Source organism: Charadrius vociferus, unplaced genomic scaffold (genome assembly GCF_000708025.1).
Source record: "Charadrius vociferus isolate BGI_N301 unplaced genomic scaffold, ASM70802v2 scaffold413, whole genome shotgun sequence".
NCBI classification, from domain to species: Eukaryota; Metazoa; Chordata; class Aves; order Charadriiformes; family Charadriidae; genus Charadrius; species Charadrius vociferus.
Window position 1 is genome coordinate 29,873 of NW_009647738.1, and position 13,529 is coordinate 43,401.

Consider the following 13,529-nt stretch of genomic DNA (forward strand, 5'->3'; position numbering starts at 1 on the left):
TGCAGCACATGCAGAACAACCAGGTGATCAGCCTCAGTCAGCATGGGTTCATGAAAGGCAAGTCCTGCTGGGCAAACCTGATCTCCTTCTATGACAAGGCTGCCCACTTAGTGGGTGAGGGAAAAGCTGTGGGTGTTGTTTACTTGGACTTCAGTAAAGCCTTCAACACAGTTTCCCACAGCATTCTCCTGGAGAAACTGGCTGCTCATGGCTTGGATGGGTGTACTCTTCGCTGGGTAAAAACTGGCTGGAAGGCTGGGCCCAAAGAGTGGTGGTGAATGGAGCTAAATACAGGTGTCATCCAGTCACAAGTGGTATTCCCCAGGGCTTGGTATTGGGACCGGTAATTTTTAATATCTTTAGCAACAACCTGGACAACAGGATTGAGTGCACCCACAGTAAGTTTGCAGACGACACTAAGTTAGGTGGAAGCGTCAACCTGCTTGAGGGTAGTAAGGCTCTACAGAGAGATCTGGACAGGGTGGATCGATGGGCTAAGACCAATGGTATGAGGTTCAACAAGGCCAAGTGCTGGGTCCTGCACTTAGGTCACAACAACCACATGCAGCACTAGAGGCTTGGGGAAGAGTGGCTCCAAAGCTGCCTGGCAGAAAAGGGCCTGGGGGTGTTGGTGGACGGCCGGCTGAATATGAGCCGGCAGTGTGTCCAGGTGGCCAAGAAGGTCAATGGCATCCTGGCCTGTATCAGGAATAGCGTGGTGAGCAGGACCAGGGAAGTGATCATTCCCCTGTACTCAGCACTGTTGAGGCCCCACCTCGAGTACTGTGTTCAGTTTTGGGCCCCTCACTAAAAGAAAGACATAGAGGTGCTGGAGTGTGTCCAGAGAAGGGCAACAAAGCTGGTGAGGGGTCTGGAGAACAAGTCTTATGAGGAGTGGCTGAGTCAACTTGGGTTGTTTAGCCTGGAGAAAAGGAAGCTGATGGGAGACCTTATTGCTCTATATAACTACCTGAAAGGAGGTTGTAGAGAGGTAGGAGTCAACCACTTCTTGCTAGTAACAAGCGATAGGATAAGAGGAAATGGCCTCAAGTTACACCAGGGAGATTTAGGATGGATATTAGGAAAAAGTTCATCACAGAAAGGGTTGTTAAACACCAGAACAGTCTGCCCAGGGAAGTGGTGGAGTTGCCATCCCTGGAGGTATTTAAAAGATGGGTAGACGTGGTGCTTAGGGGCATGGTTTAGTGGTGGTTTTGGCAGCGTTAGGTTGATGGTTGGACTTGATGATCTTCAAGGTCCCTTCCAACCTAGACAATTCTATGATTCTGTACTTCCTTTAGTACAATGACAATAAAAGTTTTTTGACTAATTGCTATTCTGGGCAACTACTTATTGCTGCTGAAACACCACTTTCTTCCTTAATTAATTACACAATTATCCTGGTGAATTGATGTTCCATAAATCTATGGCCACTGACCTAATATCAAGCTGGCATTCTTGAAGCAGTCTTATTTTAATAGCTCATTCAATCATTTCAAGTAATGTTACAGTAGAATATAGCCTATGGCATCTGTTACATGAAGTCAAAGGGTAGAATTTCAATATGGGTGCTCTTGGTAATTCATTTCTCTTTCTATGTATTGCACAATGAACTTCCTTGACACAGGGTGGCAAGGGTCATACTGTATTAACAGCCAGTTTCAGAACTGTGATGGCAAGAGGCATCAGTCTTGATGTGGTTCTACACTCCTGTTGCCTCAGACTACACTTCTTACAGTCATAGTGGGAATGGTGGGTTTAGATTTTCAGGATTTCTTTATATTTATCAACTAGTCCTTACTGCTTCTTAGCTTTTTATTTCTTTTTTTTTTTTTTTCCTTTTCCTTCCTCAGCCCAACACACTTCACAAGCCCTAACTACACCTGCCTTTAACCAAAAGTGAGGTCACCTTTCAGGTCTTCACTAGAGCCAAATAAACACCCATCTTTTTCAGGGAGTTACTAGATCTTCTTTACCCATTTTTAGTTTCTTTGGCTTTCAACCCATCCATTAAGTAAATCATTTTATCAGGGAATAGTTTAAAGGACTGTGGTACCTTAGATAAACAGCTATGCAAAGTGGTTTGCTTAAAATTCAAAAACAAAGCCATGCATGAATATAAGAACAAACCATAGTTATGGTCGTAAGTACATCATCATCATTTGAACTGATGTCTTTCCACTAACCAAACAAAGACAGAATTTACAAGGCTTATGTACTGAATAATCAAAGTATATTTAGGTATAGTAAAATAATAATAGTAACATCTTTCCTCTGACTACTGAAAAGAAAACAAAAAATACCACCACAGCTCCAAGTAATCAGAAAAACATACATACATTGCCTTTTAATATTTCCTTCTTCCCTGTATCTCATATTACACTTTTACCATTACTAAACTGGGGAAAAAAAAAAAACCCAAAACCAAACATTAACTGAGAAAACCAAGAATTAATGTCTACACTGACATTGTTTTATTAGGTTTGGTTCAGTTATAGTTCATTTTCAACTTGTCATAATCTTCTTAGCTAAGCAAAGCTAAAATTCAGTCAAGTTTTAAACTTTAATCTATAGCCAAAATCACAGAAACCATTATTTTCTCAAACCATTATCAAAGCCTTCACACATTTAAAAGACAGTACAAAACATTTTTAAATTAGTTTGCAGAAAGACTAGAAGTGAATCCATCTTAATTTTATAAACTGGAATTCTACCAAAACAAAATAAAACTTAAACTAAGTAAATTAGTCCAAACCCCTGTTTGAGCTCAGATAAAGAGTTAACTTTAGCTTTAAATTTCATAGATTAGAGTAATTTTGGAATACACCATGTTGAAACTAGATCCAAACATCTTAATAAGAACTTTACCCATAATCACTTTGGGGTGTCCTTAAGGGAATACACATCTTAATTACTCTATTACATAAGTAGTCCTGGAATGTAATTGACAACACACTACACGTACAGTGGCAACACTAGAGAACTGTATCACTGCACACAGACTAGAGATTGAAAAACTGTACTGTAACCAATCTGAGAAGAAAAGTTTAAAGATCAGAAAAATACAAATGATCACAAAAATTTATCCTGTATTTCTACAGGTTGTGTTGTATATAGAGTACTAGATGCTTTCTAAAAGTTGTCCTCATCCTTGGAAAGGCAAAAGTGCAATGATTAAGATTTTGCCAAAACCATAGCACAGACACCCCACCCCAGTTTTAATACAAACCTATTCGCCCAACCCTAGTGCATACTGTCTTAATTCTACTGGCAATAGAAACCACAGCTGCTTGTACAGAACGGGATTTATTGTACAGCAAAAAGCTAGAATTTTTGAGAATCCTTCTTGAATTATACAGCCAAAATATAGACTGTTACCTCCAAATTCATCCCGAATTCCCTAACACTAATAAATTACCAAATCTCTTTCTGTGAACTCCCTCTTTTTACAGGAGGAAAAAACTAGTCAGAAAAAAAAAAAAGGCAAGAGGAAAACCAGCAGTTTAATATCCTCTCTCATCTCTTCTGAAAAACAATATAAAAGCAATTCCAATCTGTGCAAAAAACAGAGTTCTCAGATGTGAGAAGTCTTTGAAAATGTTAAACTCCCATGAAACATCAGTATGAAACATGCATCACGATACATACAGTCTGCTGCATTATGATCTATGTTGCTTAAAAGCACTGCATCGAAACCCTTAGTCAGTCAAAAAAAAAGCCTCTCTGGTTTCTTTCCCCTGCTCAAGCATCATTAACTAAATACAAACCAGTATATCAAACACCTTTTGTACTTCAAAATTGCTGAGTCAGGATGTCCAAAACAAGTCATCTTTAAAAATAAAGTTACCTAGTGAAAAGTAAATTTACCATTCTGCTTCAAACATATGAACTATATTGAACACAAACATTAATTTCAGCAATAATACATAAGAATTTCTATGCTTCAGAGCATTAGACAATGATTCACCTAATTCATTATCCTGTCTCCATCACTAATTAATTTCTACTATTTTATTTAAAGGCAAAATATAATTATCCAATTTTTGAATGATAAAACAGAGAAGGGAACGCAACCAAAATTCTTTCCTGAGCCTTGGAGAAGATACATTAACCAACAAAATGTACTATTTGACTGGTTGTGTTATAACTCAGTTATTAACTAGTATACATACTATATAAATAAAAGTATTTAAAAGATTTTTGAAAATGTATTTTTCAACAGAATCAACTTATCCACTTCAGCCCAAGATATTGTATATTTTCATGATCAGGCTATTTTCAGGTGAGCCTCCCTTTAAGTGAAAATGAAACATGTCCATTTGGGTGCTATGGAATAAAGGGTTTTCTTGTACAAGTGCATATTAATCAAAATGAAAGCAATTAAACTCCTGCTTAGGTCAGAGTCAACACGCAGTTTACAATGAAGTAGGTTCTAAAAAATAAAACAAAATGTTGAGTTCAATTTCCTGAATTGTTTCCACTCATAGTCATAGCGTGCTACCAAAGCTCTAAACAGAGCTTGTACTGTGAAATTTTACATATCAAGTCACAAAGTATTTCCTGTGGAAAATTCTTCTCACAAGTTATTCTTTATAAAAGGTCAACACATTTTGATGTGCATCAGGGTTTGAGGAAGATTCACGGTTTCACTAACCACTATCCTGTTTACAGTGTGAACTGGATTTTAGTCAGGTGTTTTAAAGACGTAACATAAAAGACATCTGAATCAAATACAAGAATAGGGCAATGTGTTTTTTGTAAAGCTGTATAACCTCAGTTTCATTTTCAACTGCTTTTGGCATACTAGTAACAACTTAGAGTTTACATACTATGCTCGGTTTATCTAGATATCTCAGTTTTACAGCCATGTGAGTTTAAATGATTTATTTTCCACAAAACACTGTTCTCCCAGCCTCCTGCCAAAAACAAACTGCAAACTCACTCTCAATCGAGCTTTTCAATTATTAAAATATTTAACAATGTATTTTTTGTTCTATAGTCAGAACCACATATAAAAAGCCATGCTCACTAAAAAGGGAGGGACAGATTCTTGTAATTTTTACAATTACTTTTAAAATATCAAGATGCTTTAATCACAGAATGACAGAATCACAGAATTTTCAGAGTTGGAAGGGACCTCTAGAGATCATCTAGTGCAACTCCCCAACCCCCCTGCTAAAGCAGGACTGCCTAGAGCACATTACTCAGGACTGCATCCAGGCGGGTCTTCAAAATCTCCAGAGAAGGGGACTCCACAACCTCCCTGGGCAGCCTGTGCCAGTGCTCTCTCACCCGAACTGTAAAGAAGTTTTTCCGTGTGTTGGAACGGAACTTCCTGTGTTCCAACTTGCACCCATTGCCCCTTGTCCCGTCACTGGGAACCACCGAGAAGAGTGTGGCTCCATCCTCCTTCCACCCACCCTTTAGATATTTGTAAGCAATAATAAGGTCTCCTCTGAGCCTTCCCGTCTCCAGGCTAAAGAGTCCCAGCTCTCTCAGCCTTTCCTCATAAGGGAGATGCTCCAGTCCCTCAATCATCTTGGTTGCCCTTCGCTGGACTCGCTCCAGCAGTTCCCTGTCCCTCTTGAACTGGGGAGCCCAAAACTGGACACAGTACTCCAATTGTGGCCTCACCAGTGTCGAGTAGAGGGGGAGAATGACCTCCCTCGACCTACTGGTCACACTCTCCCTATACAGCCCAGGATTCCATTGGCAATAATAAAATATTTTTGATAGCCAGATCTTTGGAAGACTGATACTTGACTGTACCTTGCTTTTATCAGAATTCTGTAGAAAGACTTTTATAGTAGCATCACTGTTGTACATGAGTATATTTACAGTGTATTTACTATACTCTAAAAATGACAAGGAATCTCTCATTTTCTAGCCATCAGCACTTTGTGACAAAAAAGAATATTGTATTATATTCAAGGCCCACTTGAATTCTAGTGCAACTTACAGATAGGCAAGCGTAGAAGTTGGAAGTGAAATACAAGCCCTTGCAACAACTTTTGAATTTATCCTTTTATGCATGTGTCAGGCTTTCCTGAGCCAGTATGTCACCTTGGAAACTTAATAAGCTAAGCTGGTGTTCTAAAGAGCCGAGAACTGGCCACATTTCAAGAGTTTTCCCTCCTCACTAGGGACAGACCAGGTCTAAAAAAAGATATCCTGATTCTAGATTAAGTTCTTTTGTAATGAAATCTTTTAAATTTTCCTTTGTTTATTAGAGGGTAACCTTTCCGTTCAGAGGTCTATTATTGACATAAAAATTTTTGAAAGAATCTGATGGCCTCCACACATCCAATACTTTGCAATTCTGTCTGTTCTTACACTCTGGAAAGCTGAAAAAGCCCAGCCACCTAAACCGAAAACTTATAGACAAAAATCTCACTGTAGGAAGGACTGGAAAGGACTGTGCATCTTGAAGTTAATTTCCATAAAAGGAAACACACATCTGATTCATGCAAGCTGTCTTTTAGAAGACTAAAAATTGCATAAAATAATCTAAGTATATAAATACCATCAAAAATACACCTGCCTGTAAGCTCGTATTATTTAAAGCTTACATTAGAGGATACTTTATATGGTGAGAAAAATAAACAAAACAGATTAAAATTCTTAACTCATCTATTTAGAGAACTACAACAATTTCAGAACAAAAGCTTGATTAAACAAGCAGACGAAAAGTCCTTATGGTACTCGTGGTAAATATCTTAAAATGTGATATGATCCCACAATCATCATTTCCAAGATCTACATTTACTCCTCTTTACCATAGTTAATTACCAGGGATAAAAGTTTAAAAAAATAATGACATGAAAGACAAATTAAACAAAATTAGGTAAACACAAGAAGGGGAAACTTGGCCTACACAGAACACTAAGATCATTTTTCATTTGCTTTCCCATGTTTTTTAATACAAATTTCATGACTACATTGTAGATGGTTTATATTCTTATCTTCCTTTCAACAAATAAGATGCTTAACAATGGCCAAGGTTTTTGCGGGTTTGTCCTACAAAGTGTCTAATGGTCTCTGTTAATGGATTTCCCAGCACATTTGGCAAGCTAATATTCCAAAGACAACTGCAATAATTCTAAGGGATTTGGTATATTCAGGTCCTTGAAATTAGATCATTATTTGACTTCTTGTGTAAGCTCCATTTTCAACACTGTTGCCATATTAAAAGGGACCAGTCACAACAAGGGTAGGAATTGAGAGGGTTTGGTCTTGAACTTGAGTGCCTGGTCTACCTAGGGATAATGCATTAATGAAAGATCAACGTGGAGAAATATCGTCCATTTACAACAAATAATACCCCGAAATACATGGGAGCGATCATCAGGAACTGTAACCCATTTTCTAGCACAGAAAGACAGAACAACAAGTCTGCTGCAGTAAGTCTGCAAGGAGTAATAATTAGCTCTAAATGTAAGGAAAATGTGAGCTTTTGGTTACTAACTTTGCAACCTTGTAGACAGAAGTGAAAAAATGGTAACTCTCTTTTCCTTTGTACACCAAAAGAAAGGCACTTTCACAAATCCACCACTAGGAAAGACTTATCTATGCTGGGAATACAGAAAAGGCAAGTAGTTAATTCTTTTCCATCGTTGTTCAACCCAGAGTTTCAATACCTAAGTCAGAGGATTTGGGGCTTGAGGGATTCTGGGGATTATTTTCTGGGGCTAATGATGAATAGTTCACATTCTTATATAGCTACCCTTAAACAATCAATGTCGGGCATTACATTTACCATGCTACAACTCTGCTTAGAGTGGTATTACAAAATTATAATTGGCTGCTATCAGAGAGGATTAATCATAATTCCAACAGTCATGACTGCAACTGAACCTGATTTGGGCAACGAGGAAGCACTTGGTTGGAATAATCTGCATCAGTTTGTTTTATTAATACCCAGGGAATGCAAGATAGGACTGTATTCATTATAAGTCGATGAGGCCTTCTACAGACAGCTGAAAGTAGCCTCACAATCACAGGCCCTGGTTCTCATGGGGGACATCAACTGTGGGACAAGGCCTAAAAGACAAGACTCCAAGTGCTGCCCAATTGATAGACAGGGACGTGTTGCAACTTGCAGGCCACAAACCCTGGGAGGACAAAGAGGTTAATGGAAAACCCTCGATGGAAGGTGGACTGATGAGTCATACTGAGATAAGATGTTAAAAAGAGGAGCAGAACCGGATTTAACAAAGTTGTACAATGAAGGCTGATTGCTGTTAAAGTGCCTTAAAGTTAAAGGTACTTAAGGTGCCTTTGGTTTGTTGCTAACCAATCAGGGGTTACCAAACAGGCGATGTTTAGCTAAAAGAACTAATCTGTTTGAAACATGCAGCTAATGAAAACATATATAAACCTGTGGTTGTGTACAATATATCGACATTTTGCTTGCATCAAGCTGTGTCCCATCTCTCAATCGCGACAATCAACCACCCTGATATTTGCTGGAAAGGCAACACAGCCAGGCATGCACAGTCCAGGAGGTTTCTGCAGAGCATTGATGAAAGCTCTTTGGCACAGGTAGTGGAGGAACCAACAAGGAGACATGCGCTGCAGGACCTTGTACAAACACACAAAGAAGGGCTAGTTAGGGATGTGAAAGTTGGAGGTAGCCCCTTGGCTGCAGTGACCATGAGAAGGTGGAGTTCAGAATCCTGCCTGGAAGAACCAGGACAAAAACTAGAATTACAACCCTGGACTTCAGGAGAGCTGACTTTGGCCTCTTCAAAGATGTACTTGGAGGAATCCCACGGGCTAAGGCTCTAGAAGGAAGGGGGGTACAAGACAGCTGGTTAATAAAGCACCACTTCCTCCAAGCTCAAGATTGGTGCATCCCTATGAGTAAGAAAGGAGGCAGGAACATTGTCAGAATATGACGAAACGAGGAAGGCTACGGCCCAGTTGGAATTAAACCTGGCAAGGGATGTCAAGGACAAGAAGGGTTTCTTCAAGTACATCAGTAGAAAAAGGAAGACTAGGGAAAATGTGGGCCCACTGCTGAATGAGCTGGGTGCCCTGGTGACAGAGGATGCAGAGAAGGCGGAGTTACTGAATGCTGCCTTTGTTTCAGTCTTTACTGCTAAAGCCAGCCCTAAGGAATCCCAGACACTAGAGGTGGGAGAGAGGTCCTGAAGTAAGCAAGACTTTCCCTTGATTGAGGAGGATCGGGTTAGAGATCATTTAGGCAAACTTGACACCCACAAATGCATGGGCCCCAATGGGATGCACCCACAAGTGCCAAGCGAGCTGGCAGATGTCATTGCTAAGCCACTCTCCATCATCTTTGAAAGGTCATGGAGAACAGGAGAGATGCCCGAGGACTGGAGGAAAGCCAATGTCACTCCAGCCTTCAAAAAGGGCAAGAAGGGGGACCCAGGAAATTACGGGAAGCGTCACCTCCATCCCAGCTCATTCTGGATGTCATCTCCAAGCATGTGTAGGGATTTGACACTGTCTCCCCTAACATCCTCATAGGCAAGCTTAGTTAGCGTGGGTTAGGTGAGTGGACAGTGAGGTGAAGTGCGAACTGGCTGCACGGCTGAGCTCGGAGAGTTGTGATCAGCGTCGCAGAGTCTAGTTGGAGGCCTGTAACTAGCGGTGTTCCCCTAGGGGTCAGTACTGGGTCCAGTATCGTTGAACATAGTCATCAACGACCTGGATGAGGGCACAGAGCGTACCCTCAGCAAATTTGCTGATGACATAAAACAGGGAGGAGTGGCTGACACACTAGAAGGCTGTGCTGCCATTCAGTGAGACCCGGACAGGCTGGAGAGTTGGGCGGCAAGGAACCTCATGAATTTCAACAAGGGCAAGCGTAGGGTTCTGCCCCTAGGGAGGAATAACCCCATGCACCAGAACAGGTTAGGGGTTGACCTGCTGCAGAGCAGCTCTGCAGAGAGGGACCTGGGAGTCCTGGTGGACAACAAGTTGGCCGTGAGCCATGAGCCCTTGTGGCCAAGAAGCCCAGTGGTCTCCTGGGGTGCATTAAAAAAAGCAAGACCAGCAGGTCGAGGGAGGTTATCCTCCCCCTCCACTCTGTCCTGGTGAGGCTGCATCTGGAGTCCTGTGTCCAGTCCTGGGCTCCCCAGTTCAAGAAAGACAGGGAACTACTGGAGAGAGTCCAGCAGAGGGCTATGAAGATGATCAGGGGACTGGAGCATGTCTCTTATGAGGAAAGACTGAGAGACCTGGGTCTGTTTAGCCTGTAGAAGAGAAGACGGAGAGGGGATCTCATCAATGCTTATGAGTATCTGAAGGGTGTGTGTCAAGAAGATGGGGCCAGACTCTCTTCTGTGGAGCCCAGCGACAAGACAAGGGGCAACAGGCACAAGCTGGAACACAGTAAGTTCCATGTCAACATGAGGAAAAACTTCTTTACTTTGAGGGTGACGGAGCACTGGACCAGGCTGCCCAGAGAGGTTGTGGAGTTTCTCACTCTGGAGATATTCAAAACCCAGCTGGATGCATTTCTGTGCAGCCTGCTCTAGATGAACCTGCTTTGGCAGGGCGGTTGCCCTAGATGGTCTCCGAAGGTCCCTTCCAACCCCTACCTTTCTGTGATTCTGTAAGAAAGATTTTCCTTCCTATGCCTTTTAAACAATTCAGCATACTTGCTTAGGTGAATTTCCACAGTCAAGGTAATACGAGGATCAGTCAACATGTCTGATAAATACAAAAAATTCACAACGATATGAGTAGTTAAAAAGTCCCCAAAATGTACAATATTACTTTTATAATTACAAAATCACATTTGATTCATTTACTTAAGGAAAAAAAAAATCTTAACTCAGTTCCATATTGAAATACTAATCATGAATTAACATTTTAAAATAATCCCTGAGATTATTTTCTCAAACAAAACTACAGAACAGTTTTTGCCTTCACTGAATTCTCTGATGATTCACTGTTATTCCTTTTTTTTTTTAAGTAAATGGCAAAGCGTTACTAAAAAGGTATTTAAGCTATAAACAAACAACCAAAAAAAGCTTGATTTTTTTTTAAACCTAACAAACTTTTTTGATTCTTCCTGCTACCCTGAAGAATAACTCACTACATGTTTACAGACAAGGTTGGTTGCAGTATTTTACTCGTAGGCTGGCATATCTGATGTTATGTCTCCTCAGAGTACTGTGATCTCATTGACCAAAATATGGCAACTAACCACAGGAAGACTTGTATGAAGTACATTCATGTCATGCTTCCCTGGTATTAAAGAATGTCTTTATATAACTTGAATATAAGTAGTCTATGAGAAGTAATACGCTAAATATAAATATTGCTTAGAATTACAGTATTCAATTAAATCCCTAATATTTTGTGCCAAATCAGAGAAACTGATAAACATAAATCTTCTTTTCCAGATAGCATTTCAGATGTTCCCAGCTGCTGTTGGCTTGTAAAATAGTTTTCAAAAATCAATATGGCACATAAGTATGTTCCTTTACCCAACTATACAAGAAGAAATCATTCCTGAAAAGGGACAATATCATCTATACAAAACTCTCCTTTAGCTCACACAAAGGCATTAAAAAAGCAAAACAGAACCTTCATGCTATACTATAAAATAGTTTCATTTCAAAATTTGTTTATATTTTCAAAAATAAAAAGGAGGAAACATCAGTACAGCAATTACCAATAGCTCACTGGGTTTTTCAAAATGTAAGTTCACACAGAAACAGACAGATGTTTTATACTTATCTAGTACAAAACAGAAATGAAAAACGTTGACATGCAACACGTTCAGTGGCCCATCCAAAGTGGGACAGTGTGAAGAAAATTCCCATTTGAGAACTTCCATTGCAAAGTGATCCCCAAGGAAGTATGGGAAAAGAAAAACAATAATTCTCCAGAAGTGAAAAGAGGGAAATATAGAGAAAAGCGACATCATCATGGCCATGCTTTACTTTTCTCAGGAATAGAAACTTTTGAAAACTTTTTTCTGGATAGGTTTCCTGTAGAAGAAATTAATATAAGTTGTATTGATGGAGACAGACATATTTCTATAGACAGTCCAATTTCAACATTAGCTAGAACACTACTAACAGTTATTAACAAAACTATTAAAAGGCTTTCTTATTATGAGTTGTTGCAAACATGCATGATGACTAGAATTACTTTATACTTTTCTGCAGCCTATGACAGGCTGCCTTCAGGCAGACAGTCCGAAAAGCATCATCAGGTCCCCTACAGAGTGGTGCTCTCTCAGACTTGGAGCTTGGTAAGCCTAGCTTACATGTGAGTAACAGACTCACACCCCTTGAGGCAAATTAAACATAAAAAGATTTAATTACCAATGGATCGGACAGTCCTACCTCCATAAGCAGCTCTATAAGCAGTCAGCAAAGATACAACGTGAGACTATTCCTTATATACACCTGCCATCCTACCTCCATAAGCAGGTCTATAAGCAGTCTGCAAAGTCTGCAAAGTCTGTGAGACTATTCCTTATATACACCTGCCCCAGCACTGATCATGCAAACATCAGCATGGGGCATCTTCCAGCACTGATCATGCAAGCATCAGCATGGAGCCCCGTGTTCAGTTTATCCCCCAGCATCAGCTCTGTTTACTGAAAGTGGCCCCTGAGCACTCACATTTCAGGATGCATTGCAACCGGAAAATGTTGTGACATTTCTTATCTCATCCCCAAAGGAAATGTCACTCCCCTAACATGGAGTCCTTCTGTCTCTGGCATTCTTGATTCTAGCAAGTTTAAACCACTCTGCAGTTGGGCTTTCTTGCCCTCCATGCCAGATCATTCCTTGGTCATGAATTACTGTTGCTGAGCAGTTACAATTTGAATTTTCCCTTCACTAACTACATTGTTAGATTTGTTGTTCCCAGCTCACAGTTGTCTACCAGGTCTCATGTCTCCCTTCTCATTCTCAAAAAGAGCCCTCTTTTCCATTTCCCTGTATCAGTTTTGCTTTTCCTGTCAGATGTTCTTTACCTCTTTAAGTCTAAGTAGAATTCCTACTTTACCTACTCCTTCTCCTAACTGGATTCGGTTTTTGTCCTCTATGCATTTCTTACTAGAAAGTTTCCATAACAGTAAAAATACACAGATTTATCATCCATGGTAACATCCAGTTCTTTCACCTTACCAGCTGAGAGGAGCTAGGAACAACATGAGAGAAGAATTACACATTAGGCCTTATTTCATCCTTAACGCCTTCTATTAAGGCTGTGTAGATAAAACCCTGCTGAATTGCTCTGTGAGGCTGCTTTCCTGCAAGTGCAGTTTGTTGAGACCAAGACCCAAAATGTGGACATGTGAAAAAAAAAAACCAAACCTGAAGTTTACCACAACTGAGTAAACATTTTTGTTTTGTTCTGGTTTTAACTTTCATTACTGAAAATGGCTAACCTACTTTATCTAAGTTTCCCAAAGTGCAGAGTGAGAACATGTCATGCAAAATTTCAGGCCAAACAGTCCAAATTGGAAGCAACAGAAAAGACAGTGTTAAAATGAAAGAGGCTGAGCAACCAAAATAAACCGTACTAAAAAA

The 13,529-nt window shown here is 40.1% G+C and overlaps 1 protein-coding gene across 1 annotated transcript in view; it reads right to left on the reverse strand.

Annotated features, from left to right (window-relative positions):
• The window catches only part of CCDC91 (coiled-coil domain containing 91), a gene marked incomplete at its 3' end in the record, with an annotated part of 81,922 nt that overhangs the window by 21,048 nt on the left and 47,345 nt on the right, over positions 1–13,529 (reverse strand). The gene's annotated exons all lie outside the window — the stretch shown is intronic.